We start from the raw sequence: 12,067 nt of genomic DNA on the forward strand, positions 1-12,067 counted from the left end.
TTAGATTTCCTCACTGGAGGTGGCGCAGAGCTTCTGCTGTGGCCCTGCCTAAAGGAAGTGACGGTCTTCCTTGTAATAAACACACTTTGTTCATCTTCATCTCCCTCCCCCACCACTGAGAACTGAAATAGTTGGAATTCACTGAAAGGCAACCAGGAAATTTGCACAAGGCACCTGGCAACCGTGTCCTTACTCTGAGAGATGTGTTTTTCAAATCTAGAGGTGGCTGAATATAAGAAAAGTAGAGGGCTTCCCTGGCGGCGCAGTGGTTGAGAGTCTGCCTGCCGATACAGGGGACACGGGTTCATGCCCCGGTCTGGGAAGATCCCACATGCCACGGAGCGGCTGGGCCCATGAGCCATGGCCGCTGAGCCTGCGCGTCCGGAGCCTGTGCTCCGCAATAGGAGAGGCCACGACAGTGAAGGCCTGCATACCGCAAAAAAAAAAAAAAAAAAAAAAAAAAGATAGAATTTGATTCCAGGTGGCAGTTAATTTCAATCATAAGATTCTACCTGGCTACTGTGCAAACTGACTTACATCGAGTAAACAAGTAGCCAATAAGAGAACAAAAATTGCATTTCTAAGCAAAATATATATTCATACCTGAAGAAATGGTTGACTTATTTGAATGGTATTTCAGGTCTCACACAAGGGAATATGTGGGACTCAGCCCTGCCCCAAATCTTTATAGGTTGACAGCCAATTTGCCTATCATGTAGCCAAGAACCCGGAGCCCTGTTAGCCTGCACTGCCTAGCCTGCACTTGCTGTGGAGGCAGGAGTCGGGAGTGTAGCTCAGCAGACAGGGTATCACGATATTTTAAAACCGCCTTACAGCCCATTTCCTAAGGACACTCATCTGGGGCAGCTGGTCTCTGGAAGAGGACATAGACTTTGAAGCAATTCCTGAGTTTCTACCTCAGCTTTCCCATTTATTAGCACTGTGACTTTAGGCCAGTTAACTTTGGTCTTAGTTTCTTCATCTGTAAAATGGGAGTCATAAAGCTTACCTTAGAGAATTTCAACAATTACATTTTTCTTATGCTGCATATAACATGTCTCCTCTACATTCCTATTTAGTGGGAACAAGTTTAAAGCCTCGAGAACAGAGGCAAGAAGGCAAAAATCACAAGAAGTGGGAAATGATAGAGTTGTATTCTACCAAAATAAAGCCCTATTCAAGGTATCACACATTTGGGATGTTTAAAAGAGCTGGTTTCTGGCAGGTGAATCTACCCAACCACAAAAAACCGCAGTGTAATTATTTGTTCCGGCTTGATCTCTTGAAGTTGCTAAAACTTAGAGCCAGAATATTTCTTAAAGAACATCTAATTCAAACTCTTTATTTGACAAGTGGAAGAACAAACAAACAAACAAACCAATTATCAGGCAGGAAGGTGGCTTTCACAGGACTTAACAACTCCTAAGTGGTAGCTCCAACCTCAGGTTCCAGGATTCCTGACTTTACATTCACTCGTTCTCCCACCACACCCTGCCTGTGACAACACAGAAAGAAAACTGAGTCTACACTCATTAAATATTGCTTTTAGAATTATGGCCTTTTATGTTGCTGGCAGACAATTTAAGAAAAACATTAAATTTTTTCTAGTCTTTGGCTACATGTATTCATGTAAAACTCCCCATGGGTTAGACTGTCTAACTTTCTGCTACTAGATTTTCAAATTCCTGCTAGAGTGTATTTATTGGTTTGTCTGTTTGAGGGACTAATCCTTTTTCAGAAGTTTATTTCCCTAAGCCTAAATCATAAACCCCCTCCCCCGAAAATATAAAGAAGAAGGTATAGGGTTTCCTTTTTAAATGTGGTATCTTTGGCAACAGGACTCACGATGTCAGAGAATTCCCTGAGAGCTGTTGTGAGCTTCTTAGAGACTGATGGATCAACTTGGGTCTGGGGTAATTCATTCTGAGTAACTATCTTTTATTCCCACTTCAACCTTTTCCTCTTCCATTTGTCTAGCCCTCCAGCCTCAAAACCAATGGACTTGCCTTTACAACTTGAGTCACATAGCTGTCCTTTACTTTTTTATGTGTCTAATTTTTTGACTCAGATGACGAAGTAAAAGCCTTTTAAACAATCATCAGAAAGCTCCAGCCCAGCTTCCTGTGAGCTTCTTTTAATCACACATCTGGACTCGTTACATCTTATCTGCGACAAAAGACGCTGCTCGACATTTCCTCTCCAGCTGAGACTTTGGCCTGAGACCCTCCAAAGAACTAACACTTTGAGTCTGGGCCAAGCTGCAGACTCGGCAGCAGTCAGAGCCCCGGCGAGGAGAGAGAGCTGATGAATGCTGGGGTCACCAGGGCTTTCTCCAGCAGGAAGCCAGAGCTCCTGTGATGACACGCACACAGGATTTATAAAGCGGGAAGGCTGAACCAGAGCTGAGTGAAGGACACAGATTGTGTCACAAGTCCTTAAGGGGCTGGGCTCTGCCTCTGGTAGCCTTGGCCGAGGTACAAGTGTGCTTGGAAGTTGTACGCACTTGAGACATGGTAAACTCAAGCCGATGGATGTTTACCAGTTTTACTCCCATGCATCTCTCTTCGTTCATGTTGCCATGCTTTCTTCTCATAGGGATTTTGACACCTGTTGAAAACAAGTGGATAGAGAAAAGGACTCTCAGATTTATAGAATATTCATTGTCTGGACTGCAGAGGTTTGGTAGTTCCTTCACCCTGTGCCCACCCTGTACATTTATCCCTCTGGGACTGGTACCACAGCATGCAGTGTGTGACTGTCATCTAGCGCTGGAGGCCGCTTTCTGCATTAAAGGGTCTCGTTCTCTGTGTGCACTGCGTGAACCTAAGGTGCTGATCAGCAATATTTTGCTCTAGTGATAGAATTATGGCTTGCATGGCCGCTAAACCTCATCTGATTTAGTCTGAAATGACTCTAGCAAGATTTACGTGTTTGGTTTGAGAATATAAGACCTATATAGGCGTGAGTCAAAATCTCTCTCTTGCCAGTGTTTCTCTCTCTCTCTCTCTCTCTCTCTCTCTCTCTCTGTAAACTATTTTACATAAAGATAGTACAACTACAGAGTGAATGGTCCTGGATATTATTTTTAGAGTATTCTATGCTCCAGAAAATTATAAACCTCCAATTAGGAAGTACAAGCTATTACCTGATTTGAAGTATCATCTTTTTCCAGTATTTATTAGTAAGCATACCCAAGGTTATAACAATAAAGCTATTTTCTCTAAATCAAAGAAATATTCTAAACAACACAAAGATGCCATCTTACAGTCCTTAAATCACAGACAGTAACTTTAATGTACATATATTTACCCATAAAGACTCTTTGACCAAAAGAATGCCTCCCAGACACTGATAAGGCGTATACATTTAAAGGCATCTCATGCCATTTCTGATGTGACTCCTTTTTTTCTGGAGAAGTAGGTAGAGAGAGCAGCCAGAGAGGAGAAGCGTTGACTGAAAAGACTAGAGTCATGCTGGTAACTTTTTCAGAGAAATCACAAAGAGGTCTGCCTGGTTGAGGTTAAAAATCAGAAATAAAAAGGAGGTGAGGGCTTCCCTGGTGGCACAGCTATTGAGAGTCCGCCTGCCACTGCAGGGGACACGGGTTCGTGCCCCGGTCCGGGAAGATCCCACATGCCGCGGAGCACTGGGCCCGTGAGCCATGGCTGCTGAGCCTGCGCGTCCGGAGCCTGTGCTCCGCAGTGGGAGAGGCCACATCAGTGAGAGGCCCGCGTAACGCAAAAAAAAAAAAAAAAGGAGGTGAATTGTGAGATCTCAGAGTTGCTAAGAGATTGGCAAGTATATCTGGGCAGAGTGGCCCTTTTGCTGCTTCTGCCAACACCAGCTTTTTTCCTGCCCAGCATCTCTTGATTCTTGCAATTTGGATCTATGTTGTTCCAGGGAAGTTGACTGTACAGGGGAGCATCGTCCGATGGACTAAACCGATCAGAGCATTCTGTCCGCTAGCTTGGAGTGATTGAACCAGTACTGGGCAGGCGACATTAACGGCCCCAGAACTTCTCCTTGGAGTTGCTGAGTCAAGAGTGATCTTTCTCCACTGCAGATACACATGGTAAAGATTTAGCTCAGGGAGTTGTTGGCAGCCATCTCAGGACCATAACGTGAGGTCCTGCCCAAATAAAATAATACAGAAGAGCTGCAGCTAAACAGAGGGGAAAAAAAACCTGAGTATTTGTTATGTATTTTAAGCCAAGAGATTAAGTATCACTTGAAAGTAGCTCTTCCAGGGACTTTTTTGAGACCACAAATCAATGGCTACCCTTCTTGCTTATGCCGCTTTTAGCTGGGTTTTCTGATTCTTGCAATTGAAGGCATCCTAATAAACTCTTGAGTAAGTCCGTATGAGAGCCCTGAATTCTGTCCCCCATCCCCAACTCTGACTTCTTCCCTGGTTACTATCTCGACCTCACAGAGACAGCCAGCTCCCAGAACCCAGCTGGTTAGGATCCTTCCCAGAGGTCGGTGCTCCATGGAGACAGAGTGCCTGGCGGAGACCATCATGGATCTGCTGCTGCAGAAACAGCAGAGATATCAACGTGCTCACATCCCTGAGGCTGGACAGACTGCTGGGCCCATCTGCAGGGCAGGGACAGCCAGGAGAGAAAATTGAGTGAAACACTAATGAAGAGCTACAGGAGAACCAGAACACAGAGGACTTGGAAATAACGTGAATTTCAAAAGAGAACAGTGAGTCCAGTTACTTGACAGGGGGGCGAGGAACCTGCTGGAGACTTTGTGGAGAATAATCAAACTTCCGAGAAAAGAGTGTGTTCGTGCCTTAAGAAAATCACACTTTGCTGCCATGTCTGTTCCCACCGGGGCCTCCATCCTGCCCGCCTCTCACAGGATCTAAGGAATGTACAGGAAGTCGATGGAGAGTTACTTGTGCTTCTTCAGTGTCCCTTCCTGTGCATGAGGGTGGGGGGGAGGAAGATCCAACCTAAGGCACGTGGAGAGCAACCTTAGTCTTCAGGGAGCCCCCCAAGTAGACTGCGGAAACTTAAGCCCCTAGTGCTTTCCTTCCTGCACTTGGAAGGTCCCCAGGGTATCTATCTCCCTGTCTCTTTTTCCACCACCATCAAATGAAGGCACACAATTGACTCGATTCTAAAGTACTGTTGTCTATATCAGTATATTGTGACTTTCACTTATCAGAATATTCAACAACTTGCTCCAGGGAGATACTTGGCTTTCTTTCTAAAAAGTCTTTGTCAGTCTTAGGACATAAGAAAGATAGTGGGCTTCCCTGGTGGTGCAGTGGTTGAGAGTCCGCCTGCCGATGCAGGGAACATGGGTTCGTGCCCCAGTCTGGGAAGATCCTACATGCCACGGAGTGGCTGGGCCCCATGAGCCATGGCCACTGAGCCTGCGTATGTGGAGCCTGTGCTCCGCAACGGGAGAGGCCACAACAGTGAGAGGCCCGCATACCACACACAAAAAAAAAAAAAAAAAAAGCAATTTTTAAACTTTCTGAAATGAAGTATTAAGTAACCAGCAAAGAATAGGAATGGGATGTATAATAGAGGAAAAAAAGAATGACATAGAAAACTTGATCAATTTAGTAAAAGATAGGAAAGGAGAAAAAGGCAAAGAAAATCCACAAAGAAAAAGGCACAAAATAAGATGAAAATAATTAAATCCATTCATATCATAAGCATGAATGAACTAAACTCATCAGTTAAAAGACAATAGTTATAAAAATTAGGTTTTAATAAATTCAGCCATATACCACTTATAAAACACACACTTAAAATATAATGACCAAGAAAGACCAAAAGTAGAGAAATAAAAAAAAACCCAAACATCAGACAATTCTAAGAAATACTAATAATGCTTAGATAGACCTTAAGGAAAAAACATTATCAGGGATAGAAAGGTTTGTTACATGATCATGAAACAAGTTGCCAAGAAAGCAGAATATTCTTGAATGTATGTACTTTGAACAACCTATCCTCAAGATATATAAAACAAAATTTGAGATTATTGCAAAGAAAAATGGACAAATCTCTGTAATAATAGGAGGTTTCAAACATATCTCTTTGAAATGAGAGATTTAACAGACAAAGAATTATTAAGGTTACCAAAACTTTAAGAAATTCGGCTAACAAACATCATCTTATGGACATAATGCACCTGACAATTAGAGAATATACAATATTTTCAACATACATTGAATAGCTATGTTCTGAGTGAAGCCTTCCCTATCTTTCTAATAGTTTCCCAATTGTTGATATTCCTCTAAGTTGGTTTACTCTGAAATAAAAGCATAGCAGGGATGATCATGGAAGCTTCAGAATTTCAATATATTAACTGCTGAGACATGGGGCTCCTTAAAGGGCTGGGATGGAGGAGCCAGTGGTCAGGAAACTAGTCCTGTGAGGTTCTTTTGCACAAGAAGAACATGTTTTTACTTAGACTGTGTGTTTCTTTGGCTTAGTGGAAATTATCAGGGGCTAAGTCAATTACCCCCATGACAAAACCATTACTTGGTGTTTCTACTGTTCATTGAGACTCTTGGAACCAACCTATTTATCTGTTTCTGGCTAAATTCTGAAGATCCCTGATCTGTAGCTGACATCTACGATGCAATGTCTTCTATTGCAAGGTTACATGAATGGAACCAACAAGTTTCTGCTTACTGGTTCCAAATCTAGCTGCACATTAGAATCATCTGGAAAACTTTTAAAATGTAGATTTCCAGGCCCCACAAATGATGTTCTGAAGCAAAATCTCTTGGTGGTTGGCTATAGAAATCTGATTTTTAAAAGCTCCCAAGTTATTCTGATGCAGGTGGTCAGCTGGACAGCATTTGAGAACTGCTTTAGCCAAAAGACTCAGCCTTGAGAACAAAGAAACATTAGTTTTCATCCTAATTCTGTAGCTACTTGATGCCATACAATTTCCTTAACCTCCCAGTGTGTTTCTCAACCTGTGGTGCACTTTCTAAATTTGGAAGTTGTTGTGCAGTTATACTGTGGCTCACCTACCAACCCCATTAAAATTTTTGAAGGATGAATTAAAGTTAGAGCAGCCAACCTAAAATCACAAAAATATCAAATATTTTATAAGAAGAATTTCTTTCTCCTAAATCAATTTATTTGTTTTTCATTGATAGAATGATAAAAAGAAGTAAATAAGTGGTCCGTGACTGGTTTTAGGTCAAGGCTTAACCCCAACTTGCCCATGCTAAAGCAGAAATGATATGACTTGTAGAGTAAGATATTTGCCAAGGAACAGTAAAGAAGCTACATGATGACTACATATTTGTATAGTCTGATATCTGAGGTGTATCTATCTATCTAGATAGATAGAGTCTGAGATCTGATTTATATATGTGTATGTACTATATGAAATACACGTACTGTATGAAATGTACATAATTTGAAGAAACTTGGATGGAAGGGGCTGGTTATAATGTGTCTATTCTTCAGTGGAAAAATTCACAGATTTAATCATCTGCATAAAAATTGGCAACATGATAAAATTAGATGTGTCTTTTATATAAGATGTCACTTGGAATGATTGGTTTTCCTAATCTTAACCTTTCAGGTTGCAAAATGGTATAATTCCTGTGAGAGATGGTGGCATGATTTCTCACCTGTCAGTATTACCTTACATCCACTTTGCTCCAAGTTTTGCTCAGGGAAGGACAAGGGAATGCAAAAATGCAATACAGTAGGATGAAGAAGAGCATGGCTACCTGGTGCTAAGGAAGGGAACAAATCAGGAGCTATCAAGGAAGAGATGGATCATTCTGAGCTATGACCTTATGCAGGAGAGAGACTAACATTACAAAGATTGCAATTGCTCGAGGGTGAGTTGTCCCAGACAGCAAAGGATTGCAGGGTTCTGGCTGAGGGTTTATTCACATGCTAGAATGCGGTGACACATTTCAGAGTGACACCTTTCAAATAGCAGATCTAGGTAGAAAGTTCCTCAACCCTTTTAGGGTGCAGCATGAGCACAGATGTCAGGCCCAGGCAGAGTTCTGTGCACAAGCTTACAGCTTTGCCGTTTATAAAACTGAGCCATCAGATGCAAATAAGATCTGAATGTTGTTTTTCTTCCAAGTCAAACTCAAGACTTGAGAAATTAATCTGTCGTTTTTGCTTTGAAGCTGAAATCTGTAGATTGCAAAAGTTGAGACGTAGCCTCTCTTCATTTCTTTCTTTATATCCTTATATAACATAGCAAGCTTTCCCGGAAATAGATGGTGAAATTTTCACATCAAAGGTACAGAGTAAAACTCTTGCAGATTAAAGAAGTCTCTTCCTTTGCAGAGGAATAACGTTGTCAGTGATCTGTTCTCCAAACAATGATATTTCTGCTGGAGTCCTTGGTGATAAGAAGGGATACAATGAGTAAAGGAAAGTATTCAAAGGCAGTACAATGTTCAAGGGAAACATAAGCTCATACTCTACTTTTTCTTTCAATAGTATTCTACAGTTCTTTAGAAAAATTAAGGAAGAAAATGAATATTCAGTCTTTGATTTGTTTGACAAACATTCTTACATAACTGTGTGTTTGGCACAATGTTAAAACCTGAGGATGCAAAAATATGATCAAGTCTCTCCTTTCAAAGAATTCCATTCTAGAGAGAGCTTGATGTAGTAATAACACTGGTTATTATTAATGTTATTATTATTCTCAAATATAATAAATGCTCTAATCTATGTGTTCAGGAATTTAGGGAAAGCAGAAAGGAGAAAGCACTCGCTTGCACTCAATAGATGGGGGTAGGATAAATAGGGACAATTGGAGAAGACATTAGAACAGGAGAAATTACACTGGGTGGAACAGAGGGGCACAAGTTTCTCATGTCAGTTAATACACCTGTTATTTTCATTTGGGAAAATTTTTGCTGTCTTCTCTATGGACCTTAAGACAGTAGAGCTAAAAATGATGAGCTAAATTTTATCTTCATGGTTGTTATAAGTTAATGATCTGTAGTAGTATATATCTCATCACAAATCTGAAGGGTGGAATCTTTCATTGGAAAACCACCGTAAAATAGATGACCATTTTAAACTTACCCTGTTGGGGGTACTCTAAAGATCAAAGCCTTGGTGGTGTGGAACAAAGATATTCTGATCAAATCAATTAATGTTTAAGTCAACTAATCTGCTCGTTTAAATTAAACAGTCAATTCCAAGTCAATGAAGAGGATCCTTTGACAGGACCAGCCTGGTTTCTTGTCTCTGGATTTGACAGTTTGCTGGCTTTCCCTGTCTCTGACCTATAGCTAGAGGTATTTACAGAGTTCCAGCTTGGAGCTCAGAGACCTAGCTTTGACCTTGAAGCCTGGTTCTGCAAGCTGGGATTCTGACATACTCCTATGACTTTGATACCACCTTGTTTCAATTCTTATAACAATAGTCTTTTCCTGTTCTTATGTTTAAGTATTAGTTTTGAAACTGTATCCAGTGCAGAAATCTCCTCAGTGCCCGAAGTGTGTTCCTGAAAATTCACTCTTGTCTGGGGTCTTACTCTCTGAAGAAAGGCATCCTCAATAGCGATGGCCTACAACCCTGATGACCACTGGATCCTGGAGTCCTTGTCAACAATCCCTAACTGCATTATGGAAAATTCCTCTGCTCTTGTTTACAAATCCTTGATACAGATGGTGGTTCTGGACCACGACCTGTCAAGAGTAGTGTTTTAGATATTGTGGCTCTAGATGTCATGCTTTGCCTACCAGACTGCTAATCCTTGTAGCAGTAGAATCAAGATTTTTGGGGGGTAAACTTCTACCCTTCATTGGTTTGTTTTGCTATTTTTAAGAACATGAGCCTAGCCTAGCAAAGGAGAGCAAACATGCATTATTAACATCTTCCATACCAAGATTCTGAAACAGCTATACTTTACCTCCTTGCATTGGCCATTCCTCAACTTCTGCCCTTCCAGCTGGATGAACTACTGGATTGATTCTCTCAGCTCTCCACCCAGGTAATAATTGGACTTCAGCTATTATTCCATATGTTTTTAAGATGGGATATCTATGGGATATGTTGGATCTCCAGCAACTGGAAATTGCCCTTTTTCCTAGTCCTGTCCGGATGCAACCAGACCACCTGGCTCTGAAGGCTTTCTGGCTCAGTGGCAATGCAGGTGATGGGATGACTAGCTTTAGGCCCTGAACGTCCTTTCTCATCACAACTGACCTTGTATACCTTGTTACTGTTCTATCACCAATCCACAATCCCGTTTCTGGCAAACAGTAAGGACTTAATAAAGATTTGTAAATAAATTAATAAATCAACAAAGTCCATTGCAAATAAAAATAACAGGTCTGATTAGGTCTTAAGATACAGCTTCCCCCCACCACCACCACCTTTTAAATTTTCCTTTTAATTCATGTCCTGGCTGGATTTTATAGAATTTATTTAAATATTAGTGTGGTACTCCTTCAAAGAGAGCCTGGAAAGACTCACAGTAAAACAATTTGAAGAGATTGAATAATTATTTATCAGGTTTGCCATGCTTAGACCAGTCATCTCCATGATTTTCTAAATTCTCCTTTAGATGAATGCTTGCTAAAATGTGAACTCACGCAACCTGTCTGAATGTTGTCCACTGATGAAATATGATACGCATCTGCTCCCATGGCCAAGCATTATGTTCTAAGACATTTGGGTGTTCTAAAAGCACAAGGACACAGTGTTTGCTTGATGTATGACATTTTATAAAATTGAGTAGAGCACTTAGCACAGTTGAATCTCCTGACTCCTATCTTACTCTATAAACTTTTTTTTAAAGACTACTTTTTCAGAGCAGTTGTAGGTTCACAGCAAAATTGAGAGGACGGTACAGATGTTCCTCATATACGTCCTCGCCCCACACATGCATAACCTCCCCCGTTATCAGCATCCCCCAAGAGAGTGGTACATTTGTTGCAAGTGATGAAACTACATTGACACATCATAATCACTCAAAGTCCATAATTTACCTTAGGGTTCACTCTTGGTGTTATGCATTCTGTGGGTGTAGACAAATATATAATGACATGTATCCATCATTATAATATTATACAGAGTATTTTCACTGCCCTAAAAATCCTCTGTGCTATGCCCTAAAAATCCTCCCCTTACCCCCAAACCCTGTTAGCCAGTGATCTTTTTACTGTCTCCACAGTTTGCCTCTTCAGAATGTCATATAGTTGGAATCACAGAGTACGTAGCTTTTCAGATTGGCTTCTTTCACTTAATAACATACATTTCAGGTTTCTCTATGTCTTTTCACGGCTTGACAGTTCATTTATTTTTAGTACTGAATAACATTCCATTATCTGGATGTACCACAGTTTGTCCATTTATTTACTGATGGTCATCTTGGTTGCTTCCGAGTTTTGGGAATTATAAATAAAACTTCTATAAACATCTGTGTACTAGTTTTTGTGTGGGCATAAGTTTTCAGCTCCTTTGGGTAAATGCCAAAGAGCACAACTGCTGGATCATATGATATGTTTAGTTTTATAAAAGTTGTTAAACTTCCAAAGTGGCCAGACTGTTTTTTCCAGGGTGGCTATACTATTTTTTTTATTCCCACAAGCAATAAATGAGAGTCCCTGTTGCTCCACACCCGCACCAGCATTTAGTGTAGTCAGTGTTTCAGATTTTGGCCATTCTGGTAGATGTATAATGGTATTTCATTGCAGTTGGTTTCAGTTTGCATTTTTCTAGTGACAAGATGGATGTGGTGCATCTTTCCAAATGCACTTTTGCCATCTATATATCTTCTTTGGTGAGGTGTCTGTTAAAGTCTTTGGCCCATTTTTTAAATTGGGTTGTTTTCTTAGTGTGGAGTTTTAAGAGTTCTTTGTATAGTTTGACTAACAGTCCTTTATCACTTGTGTCTTTTCTCTCTGTGTGTGGCTTGTCTTATTCTCTTGACGTTGCCTTTGGTAGAGCAGTTTTAATTTTAATGAGGTCCAGCTTATCAATTATTTATATCATGTATTATGCCTTTGGTTTTCTACGTAAAAAGTCAGTGTCATACCCAAGGTCATCTAGGTTTTCTCCTATGTTACCTTCTAAAATTTTATAGTTTT

This window comes from Tursiops truncatus, chromosome 3 (genome assembly GCF_011762595.2).
Source record: "Tursiops truncatus isolate mTurTru1 chromosome 3, mTurTru1.mat.Y, whole genome shotgun sequence".
NCBI classification, from domain to species: Eukaryota; Metazoa; Chordata; class Mammalia; order Artiodactyla; family Delphinidae; genus Tursiops; species Tursiops truncatus.